Consider the following 25866-nt stretch of genomic DNA (forward strand, 5'->3'; position numbering starts at 1 on the left):
GGGCGATGAGGCCGGCGCGAAAGTGAGCGCGGCATGGAGGGGCCTGCCTAACTGGGGCCCGTGGCCCTGCGTCTTCTGGCTGCAACGCGGGTCCTGCGCACGCTGCGGGGCCGCAGCTGCCGGGCGGTGGGCGCCCGAGGGGCGGGAGGCGAGCCGGGGCCCCCAGGCGGGTGTGGGCATCGTGTCCACAGCCAGCGTCCCCGAGGCCGCGCTCGGGCCATGATGACCGGTGAAGCTGCGCTGCGACAGAGCAGCCGACTTCTTACCGCGCTGTGAGGACCTGTGTGCGCTGCAGGACTCGGTGCCACTGCCCGCCTTGCGCGCTTTCCTGAGGGAGGGCCTGCTGGACTTAACGACGACCGCCTCCGCGGGGTGGAATGGGCGCCGCTCCTGAGCACCCTCTGCCCCTGATCTGTATCCAGAGCTTCTTCCAGCCACGGCTTGGCGAGACAGGTTTGTACTTCCCGCTTCCAGGGGCTCTCGTGTGGGCGCTGCGAAGCGGGGTTTTAGATGGTGCAAGGTGGAGGGTGGGCACTAGAACCGGTGCCCGGTGGCCGGGTGTGCGTGCACTAGACGGGGCGTGCGGCCTAGGACTCCTGCCGGCTCGGGGACCCCGGCCGAGTGCCTTAAGGCTTCTAGGTCTCAGTGTTCTCATCTGGAGCATGGGTTTAACAGGACCCACTCTCTGGCGGTTACAAGGACTCACTCTGTTAATGCTTGTAGACTCTACAGTGTAGAACACTTAGCACAGTTTGGAGCATCTTTAATTGTTCCACAGATGTTATCTGGTCTGTTGAATGACTTTGCCTGGTACAGACCAAAGCGATTAGGAAATTGATATATCCCAGCTTCATTTCCTTTCCATTAAAACAGGGCTCAGGAAAAAAAAATATTTTTTTCAATAGTCATATCATGTAGTGGAAAGAGCACTGGTGTGAAGGCAGCTTAGGGTTTGAATTCCAGGGCTTATGCTCTCTGTGGCCTGTGCAGGTTACTTTTGAACTGCAATCCCCACACTTGTAAAGTGACATTAAAAACCACTCTTTCTGTGGGTTCTTACAATTAATTAAGCACGTTATGTGTGTAAAGTATCCTGGCACTTGAATGAGTTGTCAGAACCAAGGGCTGCTGGAGACAATGCTTCTGCCCTAGGTACTCTCCCCTTCTACTGGGCGGCAAGTAAACACAAGCACAGTAGTCAGTGCTCTGGAAGAAGTGAGTTCTGGTGCTGCAGAGCACAGAATCTTTTTTTTTTTAATTTAATTTTTATTTTATATTGGAGTATGGTTGATTTACAATATTGTGTTAGTTTTAGGTGTACAGCAAAGTTATTCAATTATACATATATCCATTCTTTTTCAGATTCTTTTCCCGTGCAAGTTATTACAGGATATGGAGTAGAGTTCCCTGTGCTATGCAGTAGGTCCTTGTTGATTACCTGTTTTATATATAGCCATGTGTATATGTTAATCCCAAACTCCTAATTTATCCCTCCCCCCCACCTTTCCCCTTTGCAGAGCACAGAATCTTAAAAGGGAAAGTTCAGGGTAGGCTTCTTGGAGGAGGTGCCATCCTTTCTAAGGATAGTAGAACCTCCTGGGGTGGCAGGAGGGAGCAGTGTGTCAAAGTTTGAGAAATATAAGAAAATATGGCCAAATTAATGTACAGGACTGGACCTCAGGGTTTGGGAAAGAAATGAGAGTTGATACTGGAAACCTAGTGGGGCCCAACAGAAAGGGGCCTTGTTTGTCCTGTCAGAAGTTTGGATGTTTATCCTGAAGGCTGTGGGAAACCCTAAAGAACAGTGAGATGGACTTCTGGTTTAGAGGCTCACTCGGACCTCCATGTGGAAAGCAGTTGATTGGGTGCAGGGTGAATTGTAATCTAAAGGTCCCACTTAAGTTATAAAAGGTTGGACTGGATTTTGGAGATCCGAGAGAGAATGGGTGGGGCCTGGTGACCAGTTAGAAAAGGGAGGGCAGCAAGCGTGGGTGACAGTTTACAGCTGCATCTTTTTGTGAGATACAGAGCACAATAGGAAGGGATTGGGGGTGGGGAGAGGATCTTACTTCATCTTCAGTGCTTTCGAGGGGCCTGGTAGAGGGGTCTGGGCCCAAGGTTCAGATCTGGGCTTTTTGGGAGGACAGGTGTTTGAAGGCATGGGAGAGACTTAGGTTACCCACAAGATGATACAAAGAATCATAGGTCTGAGAGTTTTTTAAGTGAGTATATTTGAGGATGTTTATAAGCTGAGAGAAAGTAGCCAGCAGAGGAAGGGTGTGAAGATTTAGGAGAGGAAATGATTGTTCATTTGTTTTCAAAAAGCTGAATACTTATCGTGTGCCTGGCCCTTTTCTAGGATCTGGGGTTCACACCGTGTGTTATCTCTTCTGCAAGGACAGTTAAACTCATCCCCTGGTGAAGAGAAGTCAGATTATTCTTTGCATCCCATTCAGGTGTAAGAACTGTTCTGTACCTCTGAAGGGACATTACTTAACCAGAGTAATAAGTTAGAAATCAAAAGAAATTATAGCTGGAAGGGACCTGAAAGGCCACGGTACTTAATTTTGCCTAATATTTGACATTGAATGTAAGAAAAGTTTATTGCAGAGCCCATTTTCTTCAGAGTTCCTTCACTGAACTTTCTTTATGTTTTTCATCCAGTGGGTCTAGCTTGCAGATTTTGGCCTCCTCCTAAATTTGCTTCTTCATCCATATTATATTACATTTTGCCCGGACTATGGCAGAAGCTTCTGGGTGGTTTCGCGGCCCCTGGGCTCATCAGTTCCTCTAAGTTCATCTGCCTACTCGGGTTGAGTGATCTTCTAACATAAAAAGATACGCTTAAAATAATGCTGCTAATGGCTTGCCCACACAGAGTTAGTGCATACTAGCCGCCCAGCGTGTGCTCTGCACAGAGGCGTGAAGTCTGAACTGTGCTCGGCCAAGCCTCGTGGGGCTCTTTGACCCTGAGGAAGGGGATCTTTTTGTGATCACTCCCTTTATCTAATCGGTCCTTCAGCAGCGGGGCACCTTTTTCTAATCAGCGGAGGCACCCTTACTCAGCCAGTGGTAGCCCCAAGCCTCATCACCTGTGGGATACAAGCCATGCTCTCTCCCAGGCTTGCTTCGGCCAGCATCTCTATTTTCATTTCTGTCTCTTCTCACACTTGGCCCCCTGGCCTTTAGTCATCCCCACCTGCAGTATTTAAAGTGCCCAGCAGGTGTCGGGCTTGAGTGTCTTTGCACAGGTGCTCCCTGTGCAGTTAATGCACCTCCTACTCCAACTCTGCATACTCTCATCTTTTCTAGATTCTACTTCAGGGTTATCATGAAGCCGTCACTTAGATATAACTTTTTGCCTCCATAGGAACCTCTGTGCACAAAGGTTATGGTTCTTTATCTCATGTGATTGAAATTTTGAGTTTATACATCTCCCTCCTTAATGAAGGCTTTAAGGGCAGGAGTCATTTCTAATCCTTAGCACAGAGCAGATGCTTTTTTTTTTTTATTTAGATGCTTTTTAGTGATGATAAAATATATGGTTTAAATCACTTATTTTACAATAATTTTGGTTTAGGTTGTGACAGAAATAAAGTTTACAGAAGTCGTGTTCCTGCGATAAGAAATAAAGATGTGACCTTGCAGTTGTGTAAAGCTCTTAAATGCTGTGTAAGTGTTTCGGGTGCACTAAGGAACCTGGAGCTAAATAGGCTAGTTCTTAGAGAGAGCGACTTAACTATGTTAACAAAGGTAAGCCTTCATTGTGTCCTGCCAACATTTGATAGTTGCTTTTGGAGCAAACTAAAGCAATAAAATTTTAAACTTGTTCTCCCCATTAAAGGGATTGAATAAATCGGCCACTTTGGTGCACCTGTGTCTTGCGAATTGTCCACTTGGAGATGTTTAGAAAGTGAGTTTCAGTCTTGTTTAAGTCTCTTCTCATCAGACTGGTCTCGTGATTTCCTACACACCATGTTACTTCCTGTCTACCTTTTCTTGGTGTTGTTCATGCCTGGGTTGTCTCCTGTGCCTGCTCAAACCTTGGTCCATTCTCATTTGTACCGTGGAAGTTTGTCATGCTGGATACTGTCAGAACTAATTTTACTTAAGTTTGTGTTAAGCCACAAACCACACATTTTGTATATTTTCTGTTTTTTTGTGTTTGTCTATATTTTAATGTTTCTCTTCAAGAAATATTATGGGAAGGGAAATAGCAAGATGTAAAGAGCAAAAAAGTCATCATTATCTTTAAATTGTTAGAACATGTATCTGCAATCATAATTATAATGCACTGTGGTATGTGTTAAAATAGGAAATATATGTCACGTCCCATAAGAGCAGCAAACTCAGTGGTGTTAGTGGGGGTGTGTCATGGAAGTAATCACAAAGCAGGTGACTGTTAGTTGGGGTCCTGAAACATTAGTGTGTGTTCCCTGTGTCCAGTAGTGGTCTGGAGGGGTAAGGAAGCCTGCCTTTCAGTTTGAGGGAGCAGAGGGTTTGAGGTCCTCTCTCTTCTATTGCTCTAGTATACTGCATAGCACCTAACAGAATACTGGGTTTATAGTTGACATTTAAATCGCTGATTGATCATCAAGATTGGGACGTATCATTGGAAATGAAAATAGGAAGAGTCTTAAGATTTTTAGGTTTTTCTTTTTTTTCCTATGTCTCAAAAGGTATGTAGTATTTTACTGAGTGGTTGGGAATAAAGTTTGCAGTATTCAGTGTATTCAGTTTTAGTATCTAAATAGAATTAAACTGCTGCTGTAAACTGGAATAACACTTTGTTACTGACAAGTTTTCGAATGCATCTGTTCGTCAATTACCTGTTTGGGAAGATTGTAGTTAATGATTTTAAGAATGTGGCTATAAACCTCCAATTGACTCAAGAAAAGCAAATAAGTCAAGATTGACAAATGTATAGGCTGTTCATCTTATTGTGTGTGTGGTTTTTTTTCTTTCTTTTAGTTATTTGTCAAGGTGTAAAGAACTCTACCACTCTTAAGACAGTAAACTTCACGGGGTGTAGTCTGACATGGCAGGGAGCAGATCACATGGCCAAGATCTTAAAGGTGATTTTTTTATGTTTGAACTTTCATGAAAACATATGTGATTGAAGCACATTAATATATTGATACAGATGGCAGTTAATTTTTGTCTTTTGATACGTGTGAGTGCAGCTTTCGTTTTGTTGAAAGAATATGACCAGTTTTCAGTTTGGGATTCTGCCATTTAGTAAAGATAGTCCACTTAATTTTAGAAATAAGAGATTTAATATATAATAATATTTTAATGTATTTTTAGTTACTGAAAACATTGATTGTGATACTGTGAAAAAACTATGCCATTATAGTCTTCAAGACTTAAATGAATCAAGTGTTTACTAGCTGCTGTAGTTTATAAACTAATAAAAATCACTACATCAGCAATTTGTAAATACAGTTTTTAAAATAATGCCTTAACAACTTTACAGTGGTTATAATTACTGTATTTAGGCCTAAAGTTATTTAATAATTTGACATGAAGCCTTCTGAATAGTTTGATGGTGCAGATCAAGGGTAGGTAAACTATGGCTGGTGGGCCAGATCCAGCCCGTCGCCTGGTAAAGAAAGTTTTTTTGGAACATAGTCGCACCCATTGTTTACATGATAGCTATGGCTACTTTCACCCTACGCCAGTGGGGTTGAGTAGTTGCAACAGAAACTGTATAGCCCACAAAGCTGGAAATGTTTAAATTTAGATTTTAAAAATTGAAAAATTCTTTGAGCCTATAGAGGGCAAGTCCATTGACCCCTGGGGTTGAAAACAGTCAAGAACTTGGGTGCCTAAGCCAAATGGCCTAGGTTCAAATTCCCTTTCTCCGTTTTCATAGCATTTGACCATGGGCAAATCACTTAATGTCTATGCCTCATTATGAGGTTTAAATGAACTCATTTGTATAAATAGTGCCTGACACATACTAAGCACTGTGTAAGTGATTGGTGTTATTTCTGCTTGGAGCTTTTATAAGTTATTGTTAATAGAAAAATGACACTAATGATTTTCCTTTTAGAGTGTCAAAGGCACTTTGAGTCTTTTATTTTTTCAAGAATGTAACAAGACTTTTTCCGTTTAAAGTCAGTATTCCCTGTTACCAAACTTTATTTTATGAATATAAAGAATTGAATGTCTTTAAGACAATACTTGTGGTTAAATGTCAAACCATTATTTTCCCAAGGCGCATCCAACTGGCTGTGCATAGTCCAGGCCTCTAAAGTTTGTGTGCGTACCCTAGGTAGCATGTGAGATCCATTTTGTAAATATAGTTTTTAAAATAATGCCTGGGACTTCGCTGGTGGTCCAGCAGTTAAGGCTCTGCGCTCCCAATGCAGGGGGCCTGGGTTCGATCCCTGCTCAAGGAGCTAGATCCCACGTGCCTGTTGTAACTAAGAGCCCATATGCCACAACTAAAATATCCATCATGCTGCAACTAAAGACCCGGCACAGCCAAACAAACAAACAAATAAATAAATCTTTTTTAAAAATAAATAAAATAATGCCTTAGGAGTTAGGAAAAGAACATATTAGAACCTATTTAGCTTTGTATCATTTAAACAATATCTGTGTAGTTTATAATGCACATACATTATATGTATGGAACTTCGTGTATATAATTTGTTAAAAAATTAGATGCATATTAAAAAGTTTTCTTATGGGTTGCCCAGTCAGGTGTTTGGAGACCATTGGAGGACAGAATGATGACATTTAGAGCCTCAGCAATGATAAAATTTAGAACCAATTCCCTGACTTAGAAGATAAGGAAAATAATTCATAGACTGTAATTGAGTTGTCCAACTTTACATAACTGTTCAAAAGCAGGTCATCCAGTGGCTGGAATCTAATGACTGACCAACTAGAATCTGGGTCACTGGACTCGTAAAGCAGCAGTGACTGTTTAATTTCTCAGGTTGATTCTCCTGGCATATATGCTTGATATGTATGTGTGTAAATCTCTGACATAATAAGCCATACTCAGTAGGCACACCCTGTTTCCTTCTTCAAGCATCTTAATTTCATCCCATTAAATCTTTGAAGTATCAGACTACCAGAAGGCATGAAGAAACCTGGGCTGAGAGTCTTCGTTCCAGGAGACCTGATCTTGAGTGTATGGCTGGTTTGAGGCGCATCACTCTGAACTGCAACACACTCATTGGTGACCTGGGTACAAGTGCTTTGGCAGAATCTCTTAGTGAGGATTTATGGCTTAGAGGTAAATTCTAAAATTGAAAATATTGAATTTTTAATATGATATATGCTTAGCTTTTGGCATGATACTGTTGTGATAGGATATTTTTTAAAGCCTCATTTTACTGATAACTTTTATTTTGCTTTTAATCTGTCTCTAAGAGTTGCATATATTCTTTATAGAAAATACAGAGTAACAAGAGAACAATTACCTATAATCTTAATACCCAGACATAATCACTGTTCATTTTGGTGCATACACTTTCAGTCTTTTATTTTTCTGTAAATATATTTGTACACTTAGTGATTACAAAAATAGAATTGTAGTATACTTGCTATTTCATATTACTGCTTTTTTCACTTAATGATGTATCATGTAGTATTCCATCGTATTGATGTCCCATAGTTTAATCAATTCTTTGCAATTAGATTTACACAGTTTGCTTTTCCCTGTCAGAAACAATGTGAATACATTGTATATACGTCTCTGTGTCCACTGGGATTACTTCTGTAGAATAATGTCCTAGAAGTGGAATGACTAAGTGTGACATATTTTTAAGACTTTTTTCTTTTTATACTGCAGGTTCTTATTAGTCATCAGTTTTATACACATCAGTGTATACATGTCAATACCAATCGCCCAATTCAGCACACCACCATCCCCATGGTTTTCCCCCCTTGGTGTCCATACGTTTGTTCTCTACATCTGTGTCTCAACTTCTGCCCTGCAAACCGGCTCATCTGTACCATTTTTCTAGGTTCCACATACATGCGTGAATATACGATATTTGTTTTTCTCTTTCTGACTTACTTCACTCTGTATGACAGTCTCTAGATCCATCCACGTCTCAACAAATGACTCAATTTCGTTCCTTTTTATGGCTGAGTAATATTCCATTGTATATATGTAGCACAGCTTCTTTATCCATTTGTCTGTCAATGGGCATTTAGGTTGCTTCCATGCCCTGGCTCTTGTAAATAGCGCTGCAGTGAACATTGGGGTGCATGTGTCTTTTTGAATCATGGTTTTCTCTGGGTATATGCCCAGTAGTGGGATTGCTGGATCATATGGTAATTCTATTTTTAGTTTTTTAAGGAACCTCCATACTGTTCTCCATAGTGGCTGTATCAATTTACATTCCCACCAACAGTGCAAGAGGGTTCCCTTTTCTCCACACCCTCTCCAGCATTTGTTGTTTGTAGATTTTCTGATGATGCCCATTTTAACTGGTGTGAGGTGATACCTCATTGTAGTTTTGATTTGCATTTCTCTAATAATTAGTGATGTTGAACATCTTTTCATGTGCTTCTTGGCCATCTGTATGTCTTCTTTGGAGAAATGTCTATTTAGGTCTTCTGCCCATTTTTGGATTGGGTTGTTTGTTTCTTTAATATTGAGCTGAATGAGCTGTTTATATATTTTGGAGATTAATCCTTTGTCCATTGATTCGTTTGCGAATATTTTCTCCCATTCTGAGGGTTGTCTTTTCGTCTTGTTTATGGTTTCCTTTGCTGTGCAAAAGCTTTGAAGTTTCATTAGGTCCCATTTGTGTATTTTTGTTTTTATTTCCATTACTCTAGGAGGTGGATCAAAAAAGATCTTGCTGTGATTTATGTCAAAGAGTGTTCTTCCTATGTTTTCCTCTAAGAGTTTTATAGTGTCTGGTCTTACATTTAGGTCTCAAATCCATTTTGAGTTTATTTTTGTGTATGGTGTTAGGGAGTGTTCTAATTTCATTCTTGTACATGTAGCTGTCCAGTTTTCCCAGCACCACTTACTGAAGAGACTGTCTTTTCTCCATTGTATATCTTTGCCTCCTTTGTCATACATTAGTTGACCATAGGTGCGTGGGTTTATCTCTGGGCTTTCTATCTTGTTCCATTGATCGATGTTTCTGTTTTTGTGCCAGTACCATATTGTCTTGATTACTGTAGCTTTGTAGTATAGTCTGAAGTCAGGGAGTCTGATTCCTCCAGCTCCGTTTTTTTCCGTCAAGACTGCTTTGGCTATTCGGGGTCTTTTGTGTCTCCATACACATTTTAAAATGATTTGTTCTAGTTCCGTAAAAAAATGCCATTGGTAATTTGATAGGGATTGCATTGAATCTGTAGATTGCTTTGGGTAGTATAGTCATTTTCACAATATTGATTCTTCCAATCCAAGAACATGGTATATCTCTCCACCTGTTGGTATCATCTTTAATTTCTTTCATCAGTGTCTTATAGTTTTCTGCATACAGGTCTTTTGTCTCCCTAGGTAGGTTTATTCCTAGGTATTTTATTCTTTTTGTTGCAGTGGTAAATGGGAGTGTTTCCATAATTTCTCTTTCAGATTTTTCACATTAGTGTATAGGAATGCAAGAGATTTCTGTGCATTAATTTTGTATCCTGCAACTTTACCAAATTCATTGATTAGCTCTAGTAGTTTTCTGGTGGCACTTTTAGGATTCTCTGTGTATAGTATCATGTCTTCTGCAAACAGTGACAGTTTTACTTCTTCTTTTCCAACTTGTATTCCTTTTATTTCTTTTTCTTCTCTGATTGCCATGGCTAGGACTTCCAAGACTATGTTGAATAATAGTGGTGAGAGTGGACATCCTTGTCTCGTTCCTGATCTTAGAGGAAATGCTTTCAGTTTTTCACCATTGAGAATGATGTTTGCTGTGGGTTTGTCGTATATGGCCTTATTATGTTGAGGTAGGTTCCCTCTATGCCCACTTTCTGGAGAGTTTTTATCATAAATGGGTGTTGAATTTCGTCAAAAGCTTTTTCTGCCTCTATTGAGATGATCATATGGTTTTTTTCTTTTTCTTCTAAAATTAATTAATTAATTTATTTATTTATGGCTGTGTTGGGTCTTCGTTTCTGTGCGAGGGCTTTCTCTAGTTGCGGCAAGTGGGGGGCACTCTTCATCGCAGTGCGCAGGCCTCTTACTATCGCGGCCTCCCCTGTTGCAGAGCACAGGCTCCAGACGCGCAGGCTCAGTAGTTGTGGCTCACGGGCCCAGTTGCCCCGCGGCATGTGGGATCTTCCCAGACCAGAGCTCGAACCTGTGTCCCCTGCATTGGCAGGCAGACTCTCAACCACTGCGCCACCAGGGAAGCCCAATCATATGGTTTTTATTCTTCAATTTGTTAATATGGTATATCCCATTGATTGATTTGCATATATTGAAGAATCCTTGCATCCCTGGGATAAATCCCACTTGATCGTGGTGTATGGTCCTTTTACTATGTTGTTGGATTCTGTTTGCTAGTATTTTGTTGAGGATTTTTGCATCTATATTCATCAGTGATATTGGTCTGTAATTTTCTTTTTTTGTAGTATCTTTGTCTGGTTTGGAGATCAGGGTGATGGTGGCCTCATAGAATGAGTTTGGGAGTGTTCCTTCCTCTGCAATTTTTTGGAAGAGTTTGAGAAGGATGGGTGTTAGCTCGTCTCTAAATGTTTGATAGAATTCACCTGTGAAGCCATCTGGTCCTGGACTTTTGTTTGTTGGAAGATTTTTAATCACAGTTTCAATTTCATTCCTTGTGATTGGTCTCTTCATATTTTCTGTTTCTTCCTGGTTTAGTCTTGGAAAGTTATACCTTTCTAAGAATTTGTCCATTTCTTCCAGGTTGTCCATTTTATTGGCATAGAGTTGCTTGTAGTAGTCTCTTAGGATGCTTTGTATTTCTGCGGTGTCTGTTGTAACTTCTCCTTTTTCATTTCTAATTTTATTGATTTGAGTCCTCTCCCTCTTTTTCTTGATGAGTCTGGCTAATGGTTTATCAATTTTGTTTATCTTCTCAAAGAACCAGCTTTTAGTTTTATTGATCTTTGCTATTGTTTTCTTTGTTTCTATTTCACTTATGTCTGCTCTGATCTTTATGATTTCTCTCCTTCTGCTAACTTTGGGTTTTGTTTGTTCTTCTTTCTCTAGTTCCTTTAGGTGTAAGGTTAGATTGTTTACTTGAGATTTTTCTTGTTTCTTGAGGTAGGCTTGTATAGCTATAAAATTCCCTCTTAGAACTGCTTTTGCTGCATCCCCTAGGTTTTGGATCGTCGTGTTTTCATTGTCATTTGTCTCTAGGTATTTTTTGATTTCCTCTTTGATTTCTGCAGTGATCTCTTGGATATTTGGTAACGTATTGTTTAGCCTCCATGTGTTTGTGTTTTTTACGTTTTTTTCCCTGTAATTGATTTCTAATCTCATAGCATTGTGGTCAGAAAAGGTGCTTGATATGATTTCAATTTTCTTAACTTTACTGAGGCTTGATTTGTGACCCAAGATGTGATCTATCCTGGAGAGTGTTCCGTGCGCACTTGAGAAGAAAGTGTAATCTGCAGTTTTTGGATGGAATCTCCTATAAATATCACTTACATCTATCTGGTCTATTGCCTCATTTAGAGCTTCTGTTTCCTTATTTATTTTCATTTTGGATGATCTGTCCATTGGTGTAAGTGAGGTGTTCAAGTCCCCCACTATTATTGTGTTACTGTCGATTTCCTCTGTTATAGCTGTTAGCAGTTGCCTTGTGTATTGAGGTGCTCCTATGTTGGGTGCATATATATTTATAATTGTTATATCTTCTTCTTGGATTGATCCCGTGATCTTTATGTAGTGTCCTTCCTTGTCTCTTGTAACATTATTTATTTATTTATTTATTTATTTTTTAATTATTAGCACCTTTAGTTATTATTTATTTATTTATTTATTTTTCCGGCTGTGTTGGGTCTTCGTTTCTGTGCGAGGGCTTCCTCTAGTTGCGGCAAGCAGGGGCCACTCTTCATCGCGGTGCGCGGGCCTCTCGCTATCGTGGCCTCTCTTGTTGTGGAGCACAGGCTCCAGACGCACAGGCTCAGTAGTTGTGGCTCACGGGCCTAGTTGCTCCACGGCATGTGGGATCTTCCCAGACCAGGGCTCAAACCCATGTCCCCTGCATTAGCAGGCAGATTCTCAACCACTGTGCCAGCAGGGAAGCCCCATTCTTTATTTTAAAGTCTATTTTATGTGATATGGGTATACCTACTCCAGCTTTCTTTTGATTTCCATTTGCATGGAATATCTTTTTCCATCCCCTCACTCTCAGTCTGTATGTGTCCCTAGGTCTGAAGTGGGTCTCTTGTAGACAGCATATTTGTGTGTCTTGTTTTTGTATCCATTCAGCAAGCCTGTGTCTTTTGGTTGGAGCATTTAATCCATTCACGTTTAAGGTAATTATCGATATGTATGTTCCTATGACCGTTTTCTTAATTGTTTTGGGGTTGTTTTTGTAGATCCTTTTCTTCTCTTGTGTTTTCCACTTAGAGAAGTTCCTTTAGCATTTGTTGTAGAGCTGGTTTGGTGGTGCTGAATTCTCTTAGCTTTTGCTTGTCTGTAAAGCTTTTGATTTCTCCATCAAATCTGAATGAGATCCTTGCCGGGTAGAGTAATCTTGGTTGTAGGTTCCTCCCTTTCATCACTTTAAGTATATCATGCCACTCCCTTCTGGCTTGTAGAGTTTCTGCTGAGAAATCAGCTGTTAACCTTATGGGAGTTCCCTTGTATGCTTTTTGTCGTTTTTCCCTTGCTGCTTTCAGTAATTTTTCTTTGTCTTTAATTTTTGCCAATTTGATTACTATGTGTCTCGGCGTGTTTCTCCTTGGGTTTATCCTGTATGGGACTCTCTGCACTTCCTGGACTTGGGTGGCTATTTCCTTTCCCATGTTAGGGAAGTTTTCGATTATAATCTCTTCAAATATTTTCTCTGGTCCTTTCTCTCTCTCTTCTCCTTCTGGGACCCCTATAATGCGAATGTTGTTGCGTTTAATGTTGTCCCAGAGGTCTCTTAGGCTGTCTTCATTTCCTTTCATTCTTTTTTCTTTATTCTGTTCTGCAGCAGTGAATTCCACCATTCTGTCTTCCAGGTCACTTATCCGTTCTTCTGCCTCAGTTATTCAGCTATTGATTCCTTCTAGTGTAGTTTTCATTTCAGTTATTGTATTGTTCATCTCTGTTTGTTTGTTCTTTAATTCTTCTAGGTCTTTGTTAAACATTTCTTGCATCTTCTCGATCTTTGCCTCCATTGTTTTTCCGAGGTCCTGGATCATCTTCACTATCATTATTCTGAATTCTTTTTCTGGAAGGTTGCCTATCTCCACTTCATTGAGTTGTTTTTCTGGGGTTTTAGCTTGTTCCTTCATCTGGTACATAGTCCTCTGCCTTTTCATCTTTTCTATCTTTCTGTGAATGTGGTTTTGTTCCACAGGCTGCAGGATTGTAGTTCTTCTTGCTTCCGCCTTTTTAAGACTGTTGATACACATTGCCAAATTATCATCCAGAAATGCTATGCCAGTTTGTAGTCCACCCCAACAGTGGACGTGAAGCCTGCCTCACACAAACAATGGCTTGTAGCACTTTTAAAAAAGTGTAAAACTACAAAAATGAGTACCTCTCCCTTTTTCATGCAAGTGAGATTACTCCAAATTTCATAACTTTTTTCAGTTAATTTAGCAAGTCAGTAAATTTGCATCTACTGCATCATTTTTTGTGACTGTTCAGTGTTGCATTATATGAATATGCCACAGTACACATAGCTTATCCATTCTTGTATATAAGCTATGTCCAGTTTTTCAGTTCCAAATAGTACTCTGATATGTATCCTTGCCTATATCTCTGACTATTTCTTTTGGTTAAATACTTAGAAAGAGAGTTGTTGGATCGAAAGGTATACACATTTTAAAGGCTTGGCTCAATCTGATAGGAGAATAACCACGTTTTGTTTTATTTTGTATTCCTTTGATTTACTGGTGGGTTTACTGGCTGTTTGTATTAATTTGGCTAGTTGGTTAATTATACCCTGTGTCCATTCTTCTGTAGTGACAGGTTGTAACAGTTGTATCCTATCCTGTCAGATCCATATGTCTGACTTTCTGTTTCTGTGTGTAATGGGGTGTTGAAAGACTCCAGTTGTTTTAATGTGATGCTCCACACAACACTTAAAAAAATGACTCATGATAGTTGCCTTTCATGTAATATTTTTTAATACCTGCGCTTTTGTGATGATCCCTTTTGTTTAAGTGAGTAGGTTGTTCAGCCCCAGAACTACTAGAATTCATGATCATTTGTTCTAGTTTTTGTCTGACCTTTTACTGAGAGAGTTCTTGACCATCATACTTTCATGATAGGTTTTTAGTATGTACTGTGTCTTCACACATTCTTTGAATTTGTTATTATTTGTATCCTCCTAGACTTGTCTTTTTTGCTCTAAAACTAACAGTTATTGCATTTCTTCTCTTTCGTTTTCCCCTTTTAACTAGTCTGAAGTGCGATTTGAAGCTCAAGATCATGATCAAAAGAATGCAGTGCCTTTCTCAGCTCCACCAGTTTTTGCTTCTGAGGTTTACATGCCACTGCTGCCCTTGCTAATTATGAACTGAGATTCATTTTATGATTTTTTTTCTCATAGGTTATATACAGTTATTCTTCACTTCTGTAATTGTAGAATATGTTGGACGATTTATTGGTGCTAAAGGCAGGGTTATCATTGCACATCCAAAAAGTGCTTTTTTTTGGTTTTGTTTTGTTTTTGTTTTTTGCTTTATTGGAGTATAATTGCTTTACAATGGTGTGTTAGTTTCTACTTTGTAACATAGTGAATCAGCTATACATTTACATATATCCCCATATCTCCTCCCTCTTGCGTTTCCCTCCCAGCCTCCCTATCCCACCCCTCTAGGTGGTCACAAAGCACCGAGCTGATCTCCCTGTGCTGTGCTGCTGCTTCTCACTAGCTGTTTTACATTTGTTAGTGTATATATGTTCATGCCAGTCTCTCACTTCGTCCCGGCTTACCCTTCCCCCTCCCCGTGTCCTCAAGTCCATTCTCTGCACCTGCGTCTTTCTTCCTGTCCTGCCCCTAGGTTCTTCATAACCATTTTTTTTTTAATTCCGTATATATCTGTTAGCATACGGTATTTCTTTTTCTCTTTCTGACTTACTTCACTCTGTATGACAGACTCTAGGTCCATCCACCTCACTACAGATAACTCAATTTCGTTTCTTTTTATGGCTGAGTAATATTCCATTGTATATATGTGCCACATCTTCTTTATCCATTCATCTGTCGATGGACACTTAGGTTGCTTCCATGTCCTGGGTATCGTAAATAGAGCTGCAATGAACATTCCAAGAAGAGGTTTTTAAATTGGATTATGCATTATGTGTGTGCATATACGTTTCTGTTTTTTTCCATGCCCAAAATTACAAACCTGCCATGGCTGGTCTTGTGCAGGACTCTTCCACACGTGAGAAAATGAGAGTTGTCTATATGTTAAATCTGTATAGACTTCGCAAGTGACCTTTTGTCTTTCATCGAAAGCACTTGACCTGCAGCAGTGTGGCCTCACCAGTGAAGGAGCAAAGGCTTTACTAAAGGCCCTTGAAAGCAACAGAACTCTGGTCGTTTTGGATATAAGAAAAAAATCCACTTGTTGGTATGTGGTCACTTTTTTTTTTAAATTGATTAACACATAGCAAAACAAAAAGAGTTTGTTCACGTATTGACAGTTTTTAAAACTTAATGTGTTTCACTTTCCTCATCGTATACAGTTGGCCCTTGAACAGCTTGGGGGTTAGGGGTGCCGCCCCCCACGCAGTTGAAAATCTGGGTATAAGTTTATAGTCAGTGGTTCCGCATCTGTGGATTCAACCAACCTTGGCTCGTGTAGGACGATAGTACATATTTATTGAAAAATATCCGTGTGTCAATGGACCCGCGAGGTTCAAACCCATGTTGTTCAAGTGTCAACTGTACTTTTCTAATGTTGCACTTCCCTTATGTTTTTAGCAGATAATGTACTAATTAAAGTGATTTATACCTTTAAATTGTTCTTATCTCTACTCTGAATAGAGGTGAACCTACATACTAAGCCTGCTTCCACCAAGAGCATTATTTCCTTGTTGTGCAACCTCTGAATTCTTGCAAGGAGTACTTTATTCATTTGTCAGTTTCACAAGTAATTTTTTTAATAGCTTCTGTGTGCCAGATACGGATCAGGCACTAGGGATAAAGCAGTGAACCAGACAGACAAAAGTCTTGCCCTCGTGGAGCTTACATTCTAGTGAAGGGGTTCAGATAGAAATGAGTAAACAGATAAGTAATATAATTTTAGACAGTAGGAAGTGCAAAAATATCTTAATGTAAGGAGAGTGAGGGGGAGCAGGTAGGACTCCATTGGATAGGTTTGTTAGGGGACAGCTTCACTGGAGAAGTGGCATTTGAACGGAGACCTGAATGAAGAGAGGAGCAAGCCATGGAAGATCTGGGGCAAGCACATTCCAGGACAAGGAGGCAATGAGTATGCAGGCATGTAGGTGGGTGGAGTATTTAAGGAAAAGCAAGGAGGCCAACATGGTCAGAGTACTGAGTGAAGAAGAGTGTGGTATGACATGAGGTCAAGGAGCTAGCCAGGGGTCTGATCTTGTAAAGTCTTGAAGGCCAGAGTAAAGGTGTGGATTATTCTAAATGAGTAGAGGGTTTTGAACTGGAAAAAGACATGATCCAAATAGTATCTGAATAAGATGACTTGGTATAGAGAATAGACTTGGGGGGATAAAGAAGAGAAACAGGGAGACCAGTTAGGAGACTATCACAATGGTCCAAATAAGAGATGTTTATGGCTTAGCTTAGGTTGGAAGTTTGGAGCAAGTGAAAAGTGGTTGAATTCAAATTGTGTTTTGAGGGTGTAGCTAACAGGGCTTGCTGATAGATTAGATGTGGGGTATGAAGGAAATAGTAACAAGAAGACAAGTCGTTGATGATTATGTGTGCAACTGGGTGGTATCACTTAGAAAAAGGGGGCTGATGGGAGGAGCAGCTTTTGAGGGAATATCAGGACTTTGGTTTGTTATCTTAGATGTGCTTTAGGTATCTAAGTGTCTGGACAGTGCTCAGACTGTACTTTCTATCCAAAGGTATCCAAAGCCACTTTAGATGCAAAATGTTTAAAGTTGACCTTTGCTGCTGCCAAAATAGTAGCCACTGGGGGCAGTCTGCAAGATGGCATCTTAGGTTTTTGAGGAAGAAATTAGAATACACAAAGGGGGAAATAAGTGTATAATTACATAATGTAAATTTCATATTTAATTTTATGGGAAAAGCAATAATTAGTTGGCTTTTGGTTTTAAATGGAAATAGCCACTCACTGGGAAATAATTACTCTAATTTCAATTTATTTTACTTTAGATCATTCTGTGATGAAAGCAGTTATCAAAAAAGTTCTCCAGATGGAAGGAGTGCCAAGTCAGAGGTATATAACATGTTTTAGTTCTCTCGGAAGAATTTCTCTTTAATGGCTTGTTTTTCTTTCTTTCTTAAAAGAAAATTATCAAGGTACTTTCTGCCATCTTAAAACTAAGTTTTTAGTCAAATGAAATGGCTTTTCTGTTTTTGAAAATGTTGTGTGATGCCTTAATTTAGGTTCCCAGAAATGCAGATTGAAAACCTTTTATTAACTTAAAGTATCTTAATTTCCAATGAAGATCAAACCCTCCTAAATTACCTGTAACTTAAATGGCATATTTATCATTTCTGTCTCAGTACCAGTGGATAACTTCTCCATCCGTGAAGGAACCATCCAAAATTGCTAGACAGAAAAAGAGAACTATAATTTTGGGAAGTGGTCGAAAAGGAAAAGCTACTATTAGAATTGGTTAACTCTTTCTTGTTTTTAATGCTACTAGAACTTATACCCCTTATGTTTTCTGATGTGCTAAAATTAAAACAGTCAGTATTAACCACATGCATATTAGGAGGCCTATATTAGGAGTCGCCAAGTGTGTCGGGTGCCGTGGACAGCTGAGGCACGTTTAGCCCAAAGGAAAGTTCCAGCGCATTGCAGAGAGCAGACGAAATACCCAGTGGTGAAAATTCACTGTTGCTAAGGGTTGAAACGAACCAATAATTCCTCCTGTTTCTCAGGGTGTTCCGTTTGGCTGTTAATGAAATGTATTTCCAAGGAATGCAGGCATGTGGCTGAAAAGGCCAGCGGTGCCTGGGGGGTCACAGCGAGACCCTCGCATCTCGCCCCCCTCGGCCATCCTGTGCTCTGGGAGCAGAGCTCGCAGCTACAAGTGAAACATAGTAGCTTCCATATCCGGATTCTAAGATTTTCTAAAGCCCTTTAAAGGCCCCCTTCTCTGAGTGGTGCTTGACCTGCCGGTGTTTGGGGCGGGAGGGTGGGCTGGGTGGAGGGTCTGAGCGCCATCCTGAGGGAAGGGCTTTGGAGGCCTGTGTGAGCCTGAGACCGGGGGCCCAGTGCCCGTGTCCGAAGGGAGGCTAGCGCTGACTCCAGCCGTGCCGAACCAGACGTCGCCCTCCTTCCCGACAAGCCAGCAAAGCCTGTCGCTCACATTCCTGGCTGTGCTGCTTACACCTGCCCTCTGGGAAGGCCAGCCTGGCAGAGCTCTGTTCCTGCCCTTTGGGCTGCTGGTAACTGAGTACCTAGCCTGGGTGCTGGAGGGGAGGATCCATAGATGGTGGAGGCCCAGTGCCTGCCCAGGGTGCTGCCCCTCTGCTGAGGGACGCTTGCCCAGCTGGTTAGACCTGTTCGCACCCAACTGCCCATAGTCAGCACCCAGGCTAGGAACAGCAGCCTCCCCATTTCCTTGGTGTCTTCTAGTTTTGTTCCTTTCTTCTTTTCGCTGCCTTTCTCCCCAAAGAGGCAAGATACTAATCTTCAAGAACCAAATCAGGCCGTGATTTTCCAGCTAAACTCATGACAGTTCTGCACTTCTGAATGACTGGGTACAAACATTTGCAAGGATGAGCTCTTGGGTAAGGCGCCAGCCAACTTTCTAGCTTCATCTCTCTTGCTTGTGTGTGGGCACCCCCTGCTGCCCCAGATGCCTTGACTCCTCCATTTTCATATATTCCTCCTCAGAATGCTGCCACCACCCCATCCTGGCCTTTGGGAATGTTAGCTAGCTGTTCCCCACAGCATCCTGTCACCCTGGTCCACTCTTTCTAACCTCTGTATGCCCTTCTATGAAATCTTGTCAGGTCCAACTGAAGGAAGACCACCTATAGGTCAGTTAGCTTGGGAAGGAGCCCAACTGTGTGACCTGCTTCCCCTTTCCCAGTGTCTTTAAAATAATGTTAAAAAAAAAAAAAAGGGAAAATGTTGTTCTAGAGCTCCTATACCATCTCTTACCACCATCAGAAAACCACCCCCCAAAAGGGGGACCTCATTCATATTGAAAATAACTTCTTAACGTGTAGGCATTACCTTAGGGCATTCTAGACACTGGGGGAGGGAAAAGCCATTGTATTTTTTTCTAACATTCATGTTAAACTTCTTTCCAAAGTTCTTTAAACTGTGGTATTCTTACAGGTAGACAATGTTGCTGAACAAGCGTTTGTTTCTTCCCTTTTTCTTCCCCCAGGCTCAAAGATTTGGAAAGAGATAGTTTAACAGAAAAGGTAAGGTAATCTCCACCTTAACAAAGTGTATGATCAAATGTGACCATTTGACAGACACTATGTAGTTCCTAAAAACAAATTTAAGTGGAATTGGCTCTCTTTTCCCTGAAGTTGAGGATAACGTGGATGTTTTTGTCTAACGTGCTGGACTAATAGGCTATTATTGGTTAGCTTTTGGTAACTCATCGAGTTTCCCAGTCTGGGTTCCGTACCATCAAGTCCGGATTATAATTTGTCCTGGTCACACTGTTTTTCAAAATCAGGTTTGTTCTAGTATGCTATTATGTGTCTGTTTCACCTTTAATCTTTCCATTTTTCACCACTCTGCAGATGGTGTGATATGATCTTAACGAAAACAACAGGAACATGTCTTGTGAATATTTAGTTTTCTTTTTGGCCGACTCAGCATTACCTGCCATTCAGTCATTGTTATGAGACCAGGCAGTGTAACTATTTGTGTATTAGTCCATTGGTTCATAGCTTGGGAATGTGGAGACTTCTAAACCTATATCCTTCCCTTAGGAATGCGTGAAGGAGAAATGGAATCTCTTGCCTGAATTTCTGCAGACAGAAATAAAGAAGCAGTTATGTGACTTGGAAACCAAATTACATAAAGAAGAATTATCAGAGGTTAAGTCGTCAGCATCCCGGCGGCTAGAAAACGTTTCCTCCCATGTAACTTGTCTGTGACCAGGGAGGCAGGATAATCCCCTGTTACCTGATAGTTATAAAGGAAGCGCATGTGTTTCCTTATTCTCTCATGGCCACTTGTTTACATTCACTGCTACTTAAATTATCCTTTCCTGCTGTAGGAGGGCTACCTGGTTAAAGTCAAATCCCTTTTAAATACAGATTTGTCCTTGGAGAACGGAGCTCATGCTTTCAGTCGGGAAGTGAATGGATGTCTAGAAAACGGGAGCCAGACAAGTGGTGAGGAGCGCGGAGTGGAAATAGCAGAGAAAAAGAAGTCCCCCAAACCTGTTTCCAAACTTTGCATGCCCAGGAGAAGCAAGTCCGATGGAGAAACAAAATGTAAGAGCACTTGACTCGTTTGACCTCGTTGGAGTCTGGTACCGCCTAAGGGGAGGACAGACTTGGTGCCATAGGGTCTGTCTGTTCCCCCCCCACACAACCCCTCCACCGGCAGTACTTGTTTTTTGTGTATCTTTTTTGTTTTAATTATTTTTGGGGGGCTGGGGGTGGGGGGTGGCTGTGTTGCTCGGCTTGTACGATCTTAGTTCTCCAACCGGGGATTGAACCCGGGGCCTCGGCAGTGAGAGTGCCGAGTCTTAACCACTGGACCGCCGTGGAATTCCCTCTTGTGTATACTTCTAACTAGCTTAGATATATACTTTAAATTTTTGTCTTCGACCAAGTTATAGAGCATTAGATCCCCAAATGTGGTTGAATTTGAGGTATAAGAAGACAGGAGCTGCTGATATTTATGACTTGTAAGTTACATGCCTGTTTAAGCTAAACATTTATTCTTAGACTCCTTCCCCGCTTGTAGTCAGAGTAACTCTTCTGGAATTTTTAAAAATAAGAGCCTGGGACTTGAGCTCAGGTCAGGTGCTTGGCCACTTCATCGTTTGACGAAATAAGCAGAGGCTCTGTTTCCTTGTCCGTCTCAGGGTTGGGCCCTTCATACAAGACCTTGTGTTAGAATGGCCTAGCAAACCGGCAGGTGCTAATTTGATGACTTTATGAAGACGGTGGTTGCTTAGAATCAGAAGAGAAGGATACTTAATCCTCAGAACCTGGTCTCTGCACCAGCTTGCTAATGCTGAAGAACTGTACCTTGGCTGTGAACTCTTTATTCATAGTGGCTTTTTTGTTTCTTTTCTGTAAGCAGCTGAAGTCTCATGTAGCCCCAGGATTACAAGGCAAACTACCAGGCAGACCACCATCACATCTCATTTCACAAGGGGGTCAGTATATAACGAATGGACAGCCCCCATTTTAGGGGCCAACTGTTTTTGGTAAAACACATATAGAATTAGTAGGATGCAACTTAGTAATTCTGACTTCCACATTGCTTAGGTTTTCCTTTTGATATTCTGTTTTTAGACATTCATGAACAGCATTTCTGAAGACCTCATCCATGTTTACTCTTAGCATAGGAAACTTCAAATGTACATACACAAAATACCAAGGATAGTAAAATGAACCCCTGTGTACCTATCACCCAGTATCAACAGTTAACAGCTCCTGGCTGTTGTTTCATCTATACCGCCATATGCTCCAAGTGAAAATTATTCCAAATGGATTGCAACTCCATACACACCCATGTCCCCCAGTTGGATTACTTTGAAACAAATCGGACATGTCATCTTATCCACAAATACGATATTTCTAAATGACAAGGTCTCTTTCTCTGACAAGTTTTTTATTCATATTTTGCTATAATTGCTAACATCTAGCAAACAGTCTTTTGAAGAAGACAAAACATGCCTTATAAAGTGTAACAGTTCCTTACTAACAAATATATAGCAGTGTTCATACCTCCCCTTGTGTAACAGAGTTTGATTGACTTGTTCCTTAAGCCTTTCAAGTGATAGATTCCTTATTTTCTTGCCATTTATTTAAAGAAAATAGGTCTTTTGTCTAATAGCTTCTAGGTCTGGCTGACTGCATCGTTTCGGTGGTGAATGTGTTCCCTTGTCTCCAGTTTTCTGTCAACTGGTAGTTAGGTCTAGAGTCCTGATCAGATTCCAGCTTTATTTTGTGCGACTTCATTGATGGTATGGGGCTGTCCATCCGAGGCATGTAATGTCTCTTCGGTGATTCTAGCAGCCGTTGATGAAAGTCTAGATCCATTATTTCTTCGGGTTTGCAAAACTGTGGTATTCTAAACCTGTCATCCAAAGAAACATTAAGCTCGAAGCTTGTTTTAATGTCCTGGCAAAAAGGACTTCTCCTTGGAGGGAAGAGGGTGTCCATGCCCTGAATCTTTCCGAACAGAGGGTACTCTTGGTAGGGAGGAATATAAGTTGTTTTGTGCCCACTGCAAGTCTAGGGTCTACCAGTTGGCCTTACTGTGTGTGACAGCCCTGCCAAACAGAAACCTGAGGAAGACCCTGAAAAAGCAAAATCAGGTGATTCTGTCGATGAAGAAGAAAAAGACCAGGTAGGGCTCGCGTTTCCGTTTCTTAACTCTGCCTTATTTTGGTACACTTGCTGGTAATTGTGAATTTACACTTGGTCTGTCTATGGACCGTAAGTGACTGAGAGGGTGTTAGAACACATCCCTGGACCCAGGGCAGTACGAAGTGTATTATGGTTAGACCCGAGGACTCAGCAGGCCCGTAACTTTGGTGTGTTCTCTCCTGTCTACCTTCCTACCTCTCCAGCTGTCAAGATTTGACAGTCAAACCAGCAGATGTGATGCGTTTAAAGCATTTCCTTCTGATGTCAGATAAGCTCCTTTCCCACATCTAATCTCTCTATAAACGCAGAGTTGTCGTGTTATTATGTGTATTGTAATAATGCTGCTTAGACTTTTTAGGTTAGAAAACTGGTAGCTTGCCAAAGGCCTCCAATATAGAAAATGTCAGTCTCTAGCACTGTCCCGTGTGACTTGAGGGGCAAACCTAGATACTACCAGATGGTCACACGCTATCTATTTAATTCCTGCCACAGGATTAGCTGTGTAAGTCGGGAAGTCTGTAGGTTTACAGGTGGGTAGTAAATGCCCTGTTACCTGCTAAAGATGAGTATCCGTGGTTTGCTCTAAGGCAGGGTTTCTCAACCAAGGCATTGACTTTTGGGGCCAGATAAACCTTTGCTGTGGGTGTGAGTCCTGTGCATCGTAGAGTGTTTAGCAAGGTCCCGACCTCTACTCACTAGATGCCCGTAACATTCCCTCTCTCTCCTCCCAGTTGTGACAACCAAAATCACCTTCAGACTTTCCCAGATGTCCCCTGGGGGGCACAATTGCACTGAGCGAGGAGCACTGGACTCAAGGCTAGCAATATCATTGAGGTAGACTTGATGTCCTGTTGTAAAAGACATACTCATTCTCCTGTTTTTATTTTGGAAATTAGATGCCACTGTTCATGATCCTTATTCAGATGTCTGTAATTAAGTTGAGTCAGACTACCCACTCACAGGTGGGACACTGAGACAGAGGGAAACAGCTTGTCCAAGCCACATGGCCACATCCCTTGCCTCCTAAGAAAACGTGTCACAAGGGAAAGCAAGCTGGCTCTCGTAATATTGACAAGTGTTTTTTTTTTAAACAAATGTGCCAGTTTTAGAGTTGTTCTTTGCCCTCTAACCTTTTGGAGGGCTTCCATAGCCTTCAAGCTTCTGAAGAAACGAACTGGGGCACTCTTTCCCAAGCAGGAAGCAGTTTCACTGGCAGTGTGTGAGAGGCCTTGGGGACTTGGAGGATGAACACTTGTCGCAACAGGGTTTATCCCAATATGCTAGAGTAAGGCTCAGTGCACCACACCGGTGTCATCAGGTAGTGTTTGTTGGTCAAATAAGTAGTACTACAGAGAGAATCTTACTTTAGTCAATTTAAAGTTTTGAGATCTCACTATGTTTTTTAAAACAGGTATTAAATACATGCATTTGGTAAAACAGTACAAAAGGCTGTTTGGTACATAGCAGCCAAAGAAAAACAATGTGGCTATTCCGTGCTGAGCTATGCTGTGAGCGTTATCAAATAGATACTGGATTCTGAGGCCTTTGTTCAGGAACAAAAAAGAATATAAAATATCTGATTGCCACAACTAAGGAGCCGGCCTGTGGCAACTAAGACCCGGCACAATTAACTAAGTAGCTAACAGACTATTTTTTAAAATCTCATTAATAGGTTTTTAATATGATTTTTAAAAATTTATTTCTTTTATTTATTTTTGGCTGCATTGGCTCTTCCTTGCTGCGTGCGTGCTTTCTCCAGTTGCGGCGAGCGGGGGCTACTCTTGGTTGCGGTGCGTGGGCTTCTCATTGCTTGCGGTGCGTGGGCTTCTCATTGCGGTGGCTTCTCTTGTTGCGGAGCACGGGCTCTAGGCACGCGGGCATCCGTAGTTGTGGCTCGCGGGCTCTAGAATGCAGGCTCAGTAGTTGTGGCGCATGGGCTTCGTTACTCCGCAGCGTGTGAGAACTTCCCAGACCAGGGCTTGAACCCTTGTCCCCTGCATTGGGAGGCGGATTCTTAACCACTGCGCCACCAGGGAAGCCCAGGCTTGAACGTTTTTAAAAATGTGTTCCTTCCACCTTCATGGAGCAGGCGTAGGGGATGGGGAGGAGTGAGAACCCGATTGGCAGGGGTCCGGTCGCAACCCTGGAAGGGGACGGGGGAGGATCTAAGAGGTGGCACCGGACCCCAGTCGACCCCCAGTGACAGCTAACAGCTGCACTGCTGCCCCTTCCTGCCCCAGGACCTGAGCTCAGGTCCCGGGGCGGCTGGAGAAACGCACTGTTTTAGGTGAGATGCTCTTACTTACTGTGTGGAGCTGCTCCGGCTGCCCCGGCGACCACACCCCTGCAGGGTCCTGTGCCTGTCCTCCCTGCCCCCTGCCCCCTGCCCAGGGCTCGGGGAACAGCAGTGTCTGTGGGGCAACCTGCTTCCAAGTCCTTCAGTGACCATGGAGGAGTGGGAACGGGCTGGGCTGCCAGGGAGCCTGGGCATGCAACACCTGAGCTCGGCCCTGGGGGCTCACGTGAGGGCAGGGGCTGGGGGGTGCGGGCGGTGAGTGGAGGGGCCTCCAGCCGGCGTCAGTCTGGGCCGGGGACCCGGGGAAAGGCCTCACCCTCTCAGTCCTGACCTGCCACTCGGGAACCCTGTGGCCCACCAGCCCGAGGCCTGTGGCGCCCGCCACAGACTGCCCGGCGCACGGCTGGGGTGCTAACGCCACACCTGGATTTTGCGCGGGGACCATCGGGGGGCTCGGTGCACGGGAAGACGAGCAGCCCCCAGGCCTCGACATGCCCCTTCCATGTCCATCGAGAAGTGCCGGATGGAAGGCCAGCTGTACTCCTTATCGAGCCCCAGGGAATTCACAGGAACAGCCCTCCCGGCCACGGGGTGCCTGCCCACCGGCTCTGGGCCTGCGACCAGCCCAGAACACAGAAGGCACAGAAGTGGGTGCAGGGAGCTGAGCCGGGTCTGCAGAAGGGCAGACACCACAGCCTGGTCCACAGCCGACTGGCCCAGGGCGGGTGAGAACGGGCGGGCAGGCTGAGG

At 42.3% G+C, this 25866-nt stretch overlaps 1 pseudogene; it reads left to right on the top strand.

The window, feature by feature from the left end:
- Positions 1 to 226: 226 nt before the first annotated feature.
- On the top strand, positions 227 to 25845 carry LOC133091820 (centrosomal protein of 78 kDa-like; annotated as a pseudogene).
- The last annotated feature ends 21 nt before the right edge of the window (positions 25846 to 25866 follow it).

The sequence above is a fragment of the Eubalaena glacialis genome, chromosome 5, assembly GCF_028564815.1.
Source record: "Eubalaena glacialis isolate mEubGla1 chromosome 5, mEubGla1.1.hap2.+ XY, whole genome shotgun sequence".
Taxonomy (NCBI): Eukaryota; Metazoa; Chordata; class Mammalia; order Artiodactyla; family Balaenidae; genus Eubalaena; species Eubalaena glacialis.